At 42.5% G+C, this 14,290-nt stretch overlaps 1 long non-coding RNA gene across 2 annotated transcripts in view; it reads right to left on the reverse strand.

Moving 5' to 3' along the window:
• The window catches only part of LOC123513175, a 55,031-nt gene extending 44,882 nt beyond the window's left edge, over positions 1–10,149 (reverse strand). For both annotated transcript variants that reach the window (XR_006677283.1, XR_006677282.1), the window contains exons 1-4: positions 10,093–10,149; positions 9,405–9,716; positions 5,577–5,759; positions 4,550–4,629 (exon numbers count right to left, since the gene is read on the reverse strand). This is a non-coding gene — a long non-coding RNA (uncharacterized LOC123513175). The remainder of the gene's footprint in view (positions 1–4,549; positions 4,630–5,576; positions 5,760–9,404; positions 9,717–10,092) is intronic.
• Between the last annotated feature and the right edge of the window lie 4,141 nt (positions 10,150–14,290).

Genomic DNA, 14,290 nt, shown 5'->3' on the forward strand with positions numbered 1-14,290 from the left:
ACTAAATGTATACGTCGTGGTACCTTGTCACCACGTTTCGTGATGAGTCAAACAAGTACATTTTTAATAAGATTTTCATATAAATCAAATTTCTAATGATTATACAAGCAGTTTAAATTTAACTATGTCATTGACTGCATAAACTAATAAGGGCGCCATTGTGTTGATAACGAAGTTATCTAAGACATTAATTTTGCATCCGACACCCTGCCCTGCACCAGTAAGTGTTTCTACAGTGCAGAAAACAAACAACCGAAGATGAATGCGTCCAAAGAATACGCCTTTATTTGAAACTTAGAGACGAGGACGCCTGGCAGTGACGGGCAGCGTGAGGGACGGAGAAGCGTTATGAGTGAAGACAGGTAATAAGGCTGTGACTGAGGGAGACTGGACGGATTGTTGACAGGGGGATATAAACGACTTGATGGAGAGACTGAAGCTGAAAAGTGAGTCGCGGAGCTGGAAGGACCGGGTGGGAAGGGGCGGAGGAGGGATGGACTGGGATTATAACTTTTATTCTTTTTTCACCTTTCACCAGAAGTCACCCTCCCTCTTCCCCTGTCCGCCTCCATTTCCGTATCTCATCCTTCCCTCCGCCTCATTTCTTCTTCCCTCATTTCATTCTCTTCCTCTTCCTTCTTTAATTTCCGTAGTTCATTTTCTTCCCTTCCTTTGTTGCTCCCGTAATGTATCTTTCTTTTTTTCTCTTCCCTTACTACAAAAGCCTTTAAATATTTTTCTTTTAAGATGTCTTAACAATTTACAACTTTACATCGGCGAAGCACACACACACACACACACACACACACACACACACACACACACACACACACACACACACACACACACACACATCCCCCCAAAAAGCCTGGTGTTTCCTTCCCTCCCGCCACGCCGTCCCCGCTGACAGACCAACTCACCCCCGCGCTGCATCAAACACGCCACTGCTGTCTTTCATGGAAGCCACGCTGCTAAATTCACGTCACTCTTCCTGATGGGAATTCGGGGAAGCTCGATTTTGCCCCTGCCATTTTTAATTTTCAGTTTGACGCTTATCTTTTTCCTCGTCCCTTTCAATGGTTTTCGATTGAGTGGGTGGATAGGAGTCCTATCATTGCTCCCCCTTGCTTCTTTCTGACTCGTAGCCTTCCTCTTCATGCAAAAATTGAACGCCACTAAATAATAATAAAAAAAAAGTATGCGCACTATTCTTCACTCACCTCGATCTCTCCCTACAGTTTTGTTCAGTACTTAACCTAATACTATCAAATTTGAGATAAGCAAGTTGCCTTGTGACGCAGGATGAAGAAATATACGAATAAGAGCTAGAGTTAAAAAAATGATGCTAGAATATAACATGCTAAACAACGCCTGGACAGACATGATTTCTATCTGTCATTCTGTTCCTTTTTAGCATTGCCTTACACCTTCCTCATGGGGCAAATTTTTAGCATCACTTACTCTTCCAATAACGTCCAGAGCACCACAGCACACAGGCCTCTCACGCTCTCACGCTCTGATTATTTTTTCCCTTTAATTTATTCTAGTTTCTTCATTCTCTAACACCATCATAGTAATAAGCAACTTCCCTTTTCCTTGTCTCTTCCATTTCTAAAGGGGCAAATTTGCAAGTTATCAGACTCTGTTTCACGCCCCAGCACTCCACGCCCTTTTTCCTTCCCTGCCCTCACTGGGGAACGGATAGACACGCTCAGCCTCGTCCCCTCCCTGTCCTGACGCCCGCCACTGCTGCCTGCTGGGGAGGATGCATCTGCCTGGTGACGTGGAGCATCATTTGATGAGGATGTGTGAGAGACGAGCGAGGGAGGTACAGGGAAACATGACAGGCGTGATAACTCTTGTTTGATTGAGATGGGAACAGGAAGAGAGTGCAGAGAAGGCAGGGGGTGGGTATGGGGGAATGCCTAACTTCAGGTGTAGTGAAGGGATTAGAAGTAAAATGAGGTATGATGGAATGAGGAAACGAGTCAGGGTAAAAGAAAGATATGGAGGGATGATGGACGAGGCAGAAGAGGAATAGGAGGAGGAGGAGGAGGAGGAGAAGGACAGGAGGTATGAGAAATGATGCTGGGTAAAGGAAGGATGCGAAGTGAAGGATGGGAGGGAGGTGTGGAGGCTGAGTGTTGGCGAGGCTCTGGGCAGGGACAGGATGAGGCAGCAAGCAGGTCAGGTGTAGCAGACAGTAACAAATGCCCCTCGGTGGTCTGTGATAGATCAGACTTTCCGCACAGGAAGAAACATAAGGCGAAGAATCGACACGGCCTGCGTCTGTTGGGCTCAAGAAACGTGGCATCAATAAGAAAGATTCCTGATTCTCTTACTGCTGCGTACCTCTCCTCTCTCTCTCTCTCTCTCTCTCTCTCTCTCTCTCTCTCTCTCTCTCTCTCTCTCTCTCTCTCTCTCTCTCTCTCTCTCTCTCTCTCTCTCTCTCTCTCTCTCTCCTGCAATTTCCTAACTTCCTCTGCATCCCCAATCTTCATTCTTCTTTCCTTCCTTTCATCTTTTTACCTACAAATTTTTCTCCTCCCTTACTTGCCTTTCTCTTCTTAACCACCATTCATTAGCTTCCTTCTTCGCCTTTCCTCCTCTGATCTTCCTTCCTTTATTCTTCACTCTCTTCTCTTTCTCTCCTCTTCCTGATTTTGTCTTACTCTTCTCGTTTCGTTGTCTGTAATTTTTTGTTTCTGTTCCACTGTCTCCTTTCCAGTTTTCTTCTTTATTCACGTATTCTCACTCTATTTCTTCCTTCTCTATTTATTCTCTATTTATTTTACACTTCTATTTGGCCTTCAAGAGTTAATAGCTTTGCATCTCTCTCTCTCTCTCTCTCTCTCTCTCTCTCCTACACACACACACACACACACACACACACACACACACACACACACACACACACACACACACACACACACACACACACACACACACACACACACACACTATAACTTTTCCTTCCTCCCTCGCTCTCTTCCCTCTCCTATTTCCGCTCTGACGACCAAAGTCTCTCTCCATCTTGCTTCCTTTCCATTTTTCCTATTCCCTCCCGACTCCCTTCCTGCCTCCTTTCCTCTTTCCCTCCGTCCCTCGCTTCATGTCACCCACTATCTATCATTCCAATGAGTTCTCCTCCTCCTCCTCCTCCTTTTCCTCCTCCCTGATCATATTCAACAAATTTTCAATAAAAATATTATTCCGACTGAAACTGAGGTAAAAACGCCAATTTACATGAGAGAAGACGGATCACAACCAGGAAATTATTAACGAATTAGTCTGGTGTGTGTGTGTGTGTGTGTGTGTGTGTGTGTGTGTGTGTGTGTGTGTGTGTGTGTGTGTGTGTGTGTGTGTGTGTGTGTGTGTGTGTGTGTGTGTGTGTGTGTGTGTGTGTGTGTGTGTGTGTGTGTGTGTGTGTGTGTGTGTGTGTGTGTGTGCCTAGCAACTTAATGAAGACCGTCGTTCCAGCTAGCTTGGTGAAATACTCAGAGGATAACAGGTTAGCAAATGATTTCCACCGTGGGTTTTGCGGTGAGAATTCTTGCTTAACTAACAACATCAATGAAGGTAAATGAAATGTCATATACCTCTAATATTTCCAAATGATACCCCTTTAAAGTATCCCCATGAGCGATTGCCAGTAAATTGCAGACACACACACACACACACACACACACACACACACACACACACACACACACACACACACACACACACACACACACACACACACACACTGAGCACCGCGGCGAAAGATAAAAAAAAATGGTTTAATGGTTTTAATTTGGAATAACATAAAAAACACCGCGTTGTTCGTAAATTTCATCATATTAACAGCTTCCGCCTCATCTACTGTGTGTGTGTGTGTGTGTGTGTGTGTGTGTGTGTGTGTGTGTGTGTGTGTGTGTGTGTGTGTGTGTTACTTGTGAAGCTCAAGCGTTCTCTGTATGTTTGAAGAAGGATGGATGGATGGATGGATGGATGGATGGATGGATGGATGGGGGGAAGGAGATGAGGAGGAAGGAAGAAAGGAAGAAAGAAAGCAATCCATGCACACAATCAGTCAATCTGGAGAGACTTACATACATACGTACATACATACATACATACATACATATATACATACATACATACATATATACATACATACATACATCCATACATACATACAGACAGACATAAAGACAGAGAGACAGAAAGACAGACAGACAGACAACCAGGCTGGATACACACACACACACACACACACACACACACACACACACACACACAATACGACTTCATTAGAGGAGAGGCACGCATTTCAAATAATGAAATAAATAAATAAAGGAAAAAAAATAAATAAAAGGATAAAAGATGAATAAAAAAAATCTAATAAATAAAGATAGTCGTCGTCCAAAAGGGAATCCGCATACAGGAGATGACGTCACATGGCGCTGCTTTTCTGTCTAATAATTCCGCCACTGGAGAGAGAGAGAGAGAGAGAGAGAGAGAGAGAGAGAGAGAGAGAGAGAGAGAGAGAGATAATTGTACTTACTCGAGGGGGGGCGACAGGTGCGTGGGCTGCGGGACTCATGGAAGGTCGGGTCGTGGCGGAGGGGGTGGGGATGAGGGTGCCTGTGGAAAGATGCAGGTAAAGGTCGGTCAGAATCTTCAGTGGCGTTGTGTTTGGCATGTTATATAGAAAGTGTCTCCTTTTAATGTTTTGTTCATCTTACTTTGGGCCAATACAGTACATGTGGTGATATTAATGAACGGCTGAAACTAAAGTGAATGAAATTAGTTTTACCTTGAAAAGAGTATTCCGGTTGGGCATATCAATATCAGCAGCAATCTTCAATGCATATATATATATATATATATATATATATATATATATATATATATATATATATATATATATATATATATATATATATATATATATATATATATATATATATATATATATATATTTGAAAACACGCGCCAGTATATCAACATCTAACAGAGCAGCTTGTTCGTTATTGCCTCATTTATATAGACAAATTACATTTTTTTTTTATCCAGGGCTGTGCTAACTTGGCCAAACTTTTCTTTTTAATTTGTTTATTTTAATCTTTGCCGTGACACATTTTCAGTCAAGCTTTCATTTGTAAGCGCCTTTAGATTAGTTGATCATTTGTTTTACCGATACAAAACAAGCACTCGATAGTCTGTTGAGCTGTTTCATTTCCCTCAATGATACTCAAGAAGAAAAAAGAGAAAGACAATCTAAGAACAGTGTTTTACGGCCACATAAGAGCCTCCCCAAGCATACAGAGAGGAAGAATGCCTTTCTTAACGCCATCAGTACCGAGACACATTTTTACCATGATATTTAGGTATGATTAGACGATTTTATTTGCATCAGGTAAGGTCTATGGAGGTCAAAAAATTAACAGCCAAAGTTTAAACTACTTTAATTCCCACATAAGTTTCTCAAGCTGTATAAAAGCACCAAATAGCAAGCAAAATGAATATGGAAATGCAATATAGTACTGAAAAGGTTAATATTTGATGGCACACGAAACACGAGTCTTCACCTTGAGGATTCAGTGAGTGATGGAGCCAAAACAACACACTACCATGGGAACACTGGGCGCCGCTCCACATTCTCTAGGCTCAGTAGGCGTCTTCTCATCACTGGTAATAGTGTTCTTTCCTCAGCTTCCATCCTCAGGCACGACACGTGAAGCGGGGCGACTCGAAGCTTCGGCTAGGAATGTCTGCCGCAGGCGTTGCCAGGCGTAAAAATTAACCTCACGTCACTTATATCAGGGAATTTCATCTTATTTAATTTGCTCTCTCTCTCTCTCTCTCTCTCTCTCTCTCTCTCTCACACACACACACATGAATAATTGAGTTGAAATAAGTTCGCATTTCGTAGTCGAGTAACTCCGCTTTCCACGTGCATAAAAAAAAAAAAAAACTTTGTCAGCGATTCAGAACCACGAAACGGACCAGAAAAAAGGATTACTAGCATCAACATTTTAGTGAACAACAATCTAGTATCAATTCTTTCCACATACATCACTTTGCAAAGAATAAAAAACTAAGATGATTATGTTAACTGAACCGAAGACAAAATTGGTAAAATGGTGACAAGTTATAAGAATGAATTTGGTTTAGCTTTTTTTCATCGTTATATATTTACTTTTTTTTTCACATTTCCAGTTTGCCTCTCTCTTTACTTTCAGTTAGTGCAACATTTACCTCAATCCAGTGCACTCAAAAAACACTGGACCCACGATTACTTTTATGCAATTGTCGCGTTGGGCTGTGTGGGCGGCTTTGCGTCGAGCACCATCCCAGTAAAGCTTCACTCACGAGGATTATTCACCGTGGTATTGCCGCTGTTTGTCCCGGATCGTGGTGGTGGTATATTTACAACGAGACCGCGGCTGATGGCACTAGCAGCGGTGAGGTTACTGTTACTGTTGTTGTTGTTATGGTGGTGGTATTCGTGGTCTCGCTATAGTGACAGAGTACAGCTACGTAGACAAGAGTGAAGGGAGAGAGATGCGTGCAGATGTACTACGAGGAGAGAGGAGAGTGTATCATGTGAATATGGCCTAAGGATGTTTTGTGTGTGTGTGTGTGTGTGTGTGTGTGTGTGTGTGTGTGTGTGTGTGTGTGTGTGTGTGTGTGTGTGTGTGTGTGTGTGTGTATTGGAATGGTGGACCGTGGGAACAGCAACACGAAAGTAAAACAGATACTAAGGAAACTTCGTGAAATATTTGTTGGTGGAAGAAACTGTGACAAGAAATGCTGGCGATGATAACAACGAGGAGAAAAAAAGAACGAAATGGTTGGAGAGAGAGAGAGAGAGAGAGAGAGAGAGAGAGAGAGAGAGAGAGAGAGAGAGAGAGAGAGAGAGAGAGAGAGAGAGAGAGAGAGAGAGAGAGAGAGAGAGAGAGAGAGAGAGAGAGAGAGAGAGAGAGAAAACAGGAACAAAAAGAAGAAAAGAATTAGAAAGGAGGACGATGACAGACAAGAAGAGGGAAAGGGAAAGACGAGGACAAGAATAATATGAAAAATGAGGAAATTGAGTACAAAAGAAACAAAAGAGAGAGAGAAAAGGAAAGAGGACAAGGACAAGATCAGAAAAAAAAATAATATGTGAGTTTACGAGAACACACACACACACACACACACACACACACACACACACACACACACACACACATACTAAAGACGAGGAAAAGAAGAGGAGGAGAGGAGAATGCGGATGAAGTGGAGGACAAGTAGTAGCAGTGCAAACGAAACCACCACCACCACCACCACCACCACCAGCACCAGCACCACCACCACCACCACCACCAACAACAACAACAACGACAACAGCAACAGAAGAAATAAAGAACCGAACAGCTCAGCAGACTTCAATTTCACACCTGAGCAAACTACAATGGGACGCATAAAAAGATAAAAATGATGATGAAAATGGAAAAAATAATAAAGACTAGAGTACTGTTCCGGTTTTGTTTCTAGCTGTGTGTATCTCTCCCGCTCACACACACACACACACACACACACACACACACACACACACACACACACACACATTTCTATAGCATGGCAGTTTTCATTCCATGGTTCTGACATCATCATGTATTAAAGAGCAGAAGAGCAATAAATAATTTCGTAATCACTTAAAAGGTACAAAATATTTTCAAGCAAATTAAACACATTAAATTTGAAATATAAAAAGATATTATTTCTTACTGTTTCATCATTTAAACATTTATATATTTATTTTTATAAGGCCAGCAACTTGTTCATATCCACCTGGTCCATTTTTGTTCGATTTAGAGAGTAATAAAAAAATGTATCCTGGTATTTTGCGTGCATTCCGTGTTGGTGCATGGTGCGGCTGGCTTTGTATTGGACGACATCAAAGTAAAGCCTCACTTTATTCATACAGTTACTGTCGATGGAGCTTCGTTGTGGAGGGAGGGAGGGAGGGAGGGAGGAAGGGAGGGCGCGGCGCGTTGTGCCTCGCCTCTGACACCTACAGTCCAAAAAATGCCGGAAACCTGGTGTGGAAATGTTATTCCGTGGCGTCTTTGAATTGTGGTTGGTCGGACAAATAAAGATATACGCGTATCCGAAGATCAGAAAAAGACGTCTACTCGTGATGACGAACTTTTCAAAAGAGTGAAGCGAAAAGTTATATTGGAATCTATCATTTTGTGTCCTCGGGGAAACGACACTTTTCTAGATGTATGTACGTTTTTGTAGGCTGCGCCAGGCAGTTTTGTCAAAGGTTGTGTGACAAGCAGCCAAACTACGATAAACGATTGCAAAGGAGCGTCTTTTGGCGGGGCGGCGAGCGGCCAACAAGTTAGCAGTGTTTGTTTCCGCACGGACCCAGGCAGCACGAGGCTGTGAGGAGAACCGTGACAGAAAACCCTCCACTTCAAGAACTGTACTATTACCTAAAAAAAATGTATCATACGTGTAAGAATTACAACCCTAAACTAATAATTACCTCTGCAAATGTTTATCATCCCAACACGTTAATCTAATCGGAGTGCTGCGCTACAGTTTTTAAATGTATGAGTTGCTACCAACAACTTTGAAATATTTTGTGGAAAAAAATATATGAAAGTTTCCACCAATAAGGGAAAGAAAAAAACAGTCTGAAACTCTAATTTTCAAGATGCAATTTCATCACAATGGAAAACAGTTATTACTCGTCATAAAGTAATAATAATAATAATAATAATAATAATAATAATAATAATAATAATAATAATAATAATAATATACGGTTTATTAATTTGGCAATGTAAAAAAAAATTACACTGAAAATGTACAGGGGGGGGGACATTAAAAACAATGAAATGAAATGCTTAACCTAACTATGGATCTAACTTAACCAAGAATTCACTTATTAATTTACTTATTTAAGGCTCGCACAATAGTTGGCACCGCGCTAAGTCGGTACCGATCAGGTGTCGGGTGGCGCGAGCAGGGGGAGGCACGTCTGGGAGTAGCATGTGGCGGAGACGTGGATGACGCAACAGTCCTTCCCCAAATTTTTCCATTTCAGGCAGGTCAGGGCGTCCTCGTAGGACGTGTAGGCAGGCCCAAGGATGACCCTGAACGCCCTCCTCTGAACCCTCTCCAGCTGTTGTCGTTGTGTGAGGTTCAGGGAGGAGGACCACGCTGGGGCGGCGTACATGAGCTTAGGGAGTATAAAGGTGAGGTACACTCCCCTCAGCTCATCTGCCGGTGCTCCCAGGGACCTGAGTCGGCGCAGTAAATAGATTTTGTATGAGGTTGACCTGATGATGTTGGACATAAGGTACGAGTACATAAGGTACGTCTGCGTACCACGTGACATTTTTAATTTCTTTACACCTTACCTGAAAAATGGTCACATATCGCTGCGGTCAGTCGTCTACACTGGTACACCGGCGTGCTTGTGTTGTGTGGAGCAAACTTTGTGGCCTGAAGGAGCTCTTCATGCAACTCGCCCTCAAGGAAGCCTGCTAATAGTACAATCCTTCACACAGTTCATTGAGGAGGATGGACACCAGCGTCACCGAGGCATGCCATCACACCACACTTCCCTCAATGCCACTCATACTGATGATGTTTACTACGTTTTGCTGTCACGTGCTGGCTCCACTTCAGTTCACAAGGAATTCACAGCACTGCTCTCCATCACAGCGCAACTTTAATAATAATAATAATAATAATAAAAAAAAAAAACTTTACTGCCATCAACAACGCTATTTGTTTTCTTTTGGGGAGGTGGTCAGCGATCCACGCTTCGCCTCAGTGTGATTATAAATGAACTTCAGCACATCAAAGTCATCACCACAAGGTCTTCCGTCACAAATAATGTACTAGTACAGTTCGTATTACATTAACGGTTTACTTTTCCTACAACAGACAGCTTGTGTGTTGAAGCACACTTCAACACACAAATTTGCCTCATTTCATAACAATCGTCAGACTTCGCGCACACTTCACAGTCACCTAAAAGTCCAAATTAAGCTGATCAGTCAAGACAATGCTCGCACGAAAGACGAACAAACACTTCACTACCAATATCACCACGACTGAAAATGTTCCGTGCTCTCAACACCACGCTCGCCTCACTACACCGTCGGCACAAAGACACATAAATGGAAAGCCCTTCCTGACAAACATAAAAAAAGGCATCACTTCTGATAAAACCTGTAACACGAATCTCTTCTTTCTCTGTGTCTTGTAGGTTTCAGTCGTCTATAGTCTCAAGAAGAACGCACTTCATATCCCTAATAGCGCATGCCCACCACCGAGGAAACCAAAGATTCGCCCAGGACCGAGCAAGTCCGATCAAAACGAAGCGCCAGACGAAACAGCTTCCCTCAAATCCTGGTGAAGGTGTCCCTGCCATTGCTATTGTCGCTGACACACCACACACGCCTGCAAGACACTTTGGGTGTGTCCTGATGCTTTTTAGAGTTTTGTGTCTTAACGTGAGGAAAATACAAAGAAACTCATACTTATGGAATCTTTCAAGTAAGGGATGAGATAAAGGACGATAAATTGCCCTACTCTCTCTCTCTCTCTCTCTCTCTCTCTCTCTCTCTCTCTCTCAGCCGCCAATACAGATAAAGGCAAAGATTTTCTCCTGGCCCGAAACATCCAGACAGCGCTTCCCCAGCACAGGTGACCTGCAGGGGACGCGCACCACAGCACCACAGCACCACGGCAACAGGGCTGCGTGACTCATTTAGCGAGACTCTTACAGTACAGTGTTCCCATTCTCGAAAATTGAGTGTTTGTAACCAGTCTGGAATTCCTTAGAAAGGTGTGAGGGGCCATCGCAGTGGCCGCGTACTGTGTGTACTTTACGCCGCGCCGGGAGGAAAACATGGGACGGGACACACAGAGCTACACAAAGATTTGGGAATCCACTTAGGCGAACGTGCTGCAATGACCACTCGAGGCGTTGGGAGCGTGTTGCCTTAACAGTGGGCGAAAGCAGGGTAACAGGAACAGGGGAACAGGCTTTACTTGTCACCAGGCTAACAGGAAGGCTTTACTTGTCACCAGCAGAATGTTGCGCATGACAGTGGATCATGAACTGACCGATGGTGAAGTGAAGATAGCACAGACGACTTTGCTTACTTCCTTCACAAACATGAGAGTGAGCCGAGGCCGCAAAAAAAGCAGACAACCAGTTGGAAAATGGCACATATGAGGTTCACATGTATAACTATTGCCAATAAAGAGTGTCGCTTTCACTAAATACAATAAAATCTCCCTTGTGTTCTCTGTTCATCTTGTCTTAGGCTTCCCTGCAAAAGAGCTGTTTACATCACTGTTCTGTCTGGCTTACTAAAGAAAGAATGAGTTAAGATCCTGACTCAACTTATCTCATGCATGCACAGACACGCTGGAGATTTTTACCTGATTCTACTCCTTCAGTTCAGTTCGACAAACCACTTGCAGCGTCTACACGAGCTGAACGAAAACACCGGCGCTGCAAAAAGGCGAGAAGCATACACAGGGCCTCTGAACAGACAGGAAAGGAATAATGCAATCAACAGAGCACACACACACACACACACACACACACACACACACACACACACACACACACACACACACTACCACCATCAGCACTGGAATACGAGGCTTTATGGCCGCGATAAGCCAGTGGGTGTGAAAGAGTCAGCTGAAGACGAGTTCCCTCCACCGCTGCTGGTCACCACTAACCACCACACGCGCAAAGGATGTGACGCCCCAACTGCTAACTTCATATAGCGACATGTAAAACTGAATAAAGATACTGGCCATGTTAAAATACAAGAGCAAAGTACAAAAAAACAGATGAAATATAAGATACAGCTGAAATTTCAAAGATATTTCCATTGCATGATAGCAACCCATGTCAGCCGCACCTGCCCCTCAGCGCTCCCCTCTTGCCTCCTGACACGCAGCTCATGCACCCTCACCCTCACCTCTCAATAAATTACACGAAAACTCCACTTTCATCAGCCCTCTTTACTCTCGTTCCCTCACATGTTCCTCCCCTCGTGACCCTTCACCCTGAAAAAAATAATAAATAAAAAAACAAACCAGGATTCCAGTGATAAAGTTCCATTCGTGTCGTTTCTCTTTTGCTAATGTGTTAATGACCTTGGTGCTAATGAGAAGCGTGATTCGTGACTCTTCCTTATATTGGTAATGACAATAGAAAAGGACGTGAACTTCCAGACAGAGAAGCTTTAGTAAAAGAATATATATGTGGTACTTTCTATTTTCTCTTTTTTTTTCTTCTTTCTTTTCTATTTTTATTTCGTTGTGTTATCTCCCTCTCTTCTTCTCTTATCCTTCCCTTGTTATTTCTTTCGCTACATTGTTCATCGTATTTTTTTGTCTTTTTCAGCTTTTTTTTTTATTTCATTGCGTTAATGGTTTTTCTTGTTTTTGTCTAATGCTTCTTACATCTCTCTCTCTCTCTCTCTCTCTCTCTCTCTCTCTCTCTCTGCCTATCTTTCTCATAATTTTGTTTCCTCTCTCTCTTATCTTCTTCTCCATTCAAGACTTTATCTTTGCATATTTCCCTCGTGCACACTTTTTTTTTGTCTCTATTCACTCTATCTCATATTCTTTCTTCCTCTTCCTCAAACACTTCATCATTTTATACATGTTTTTCTTCTTTCCTTTCAGCTTTGCACGTTTGCCTTTCCTTTTTCATTCCTTCCCTCCACGATATACATTATTCTTATTCTTTATTTAATGTTTTCTCTCTCTCTCTCTCTCTCTCTCTCTCTCTCTCTCTCTCTCTCTCTCTCTCTCTCTCTCTCTCTCTCTCTCTCTCTCTCTCTCTCTCTTTCTCTCTCTCGTAACTTACCCCGTCTCAGTTTCAGTTTTCTTCATAAGTTAGTAATATCAAAGAAAAAAAAAAACAGGAGGAGCAACCAAAGGAGGAAGAGAAAAGAAAAACTACTAGAACATCGTCCCAGGAGGAGGAGGAGGAGGGGGGGGGAGGATGAGGAAGAAGAAGAAGAAGACGAAGAAGAAAAAGAAGAAACATTCAGAAGTAAGAGACAAAGGAAGGAATTCAACTTGCCAAAGAAAAATACAAGTAGTTGTTGCAAGAATAAAATTAAAAAGAAAAACACGATAGTGGAGTAGGAGAAGGAAGGGGGAAGGAATAAAGGACGAGGGGGAGAAATAAGAAGAGATGTTGAAAATATGAAAAAAGAGAAAGGCTGCATGAAAGTAAAAAGACAAGAGAAGAGAAGGAAAGGAAAGGAAAACTGGAACAAAGAACAGATAAGGAAACATGATGAATAAATACACATAATAGGTCAAATAAATCAGGATAAAGGAGAAAAGATAAGTGGGAAGACTTCTCCAGAGTAATAGGAGGTGAAGAAAACTACAAGAAGAGCAAACTGGAAGAAGAAATTTAATAGGAAAGAGAAGAACAGTGAAAAGGAGGGATAATAAAGAATGCTAATGAGAAGTTTGGAGAGAGAGAGAGAGAGAGAGAGAGAGAGAGAGAGAGAGAGAGAGAGAGAGAGAGAGAGAGAGAGAGAGAGAGAGAGAGAGAGAGAGAGAGAGAGAGAGAATGGTTGCATATGGATTTATTGAGTGGAGTGTTTGATGAGTATTGTGAAGAGAGCGCCATTATGACAACAACATCTAATAATACTTTTTTTTTTTTTTTTTTTTTTTTTTTAGTAATTTCAGTTTTATTTGCCTGATTTGCGTGACTGCCCGGGCGACTGTTGGACGCAGGCGGGAGAACAGCAGAGAACTAGGGTGGACGCAACGTGAACACACACACACACACACACACACACACACACACACACACACACACACACACACACACACACACACACACACACACACGCACGCACATACACACACTTATAAACACACACACACACACACACACACACACACAAACACAACATAACATTTTGTAGCCTTCAAAGAACTTTTTAGGAGTCATTTGTATGTATGTCCAGCTGTTATCCCTATTCATACATTTCCCTGTTCTTTTAATAATATGTTCTACTTACATACCACTATGTTTGTGAGCGAATTTCTTCTTATCTCTTTTACAACTTAATCGCGCTCGAACCCATTAATTTTCGTTCTTTCCAGGATAGTTACGTAAAGGAGCTCGTCTGCCTCACTCTTGTTACATCCGTTGCGCCACTTGATATATCCGCCACCATCAGATCCCCTCTTATCAGAAATTGCGCAGACTGGCAGACACACACACACACAG

Source organism: Portunus trituberculatus, chromosome 35, assembly GCF_017591435.1.
Source record: "Portunus trituberculatus isolate SZX2019 chromosome 35, ASM1759143v1, whole genome shotgun sequence".
NCBI classification, from domain to species: domain Eukaryota; kingdom Metazoa; phylum Arthropoda; class Malacostraca; order Decapoda; family Portunidae; genus Portunus; species Portunus trituberculatus.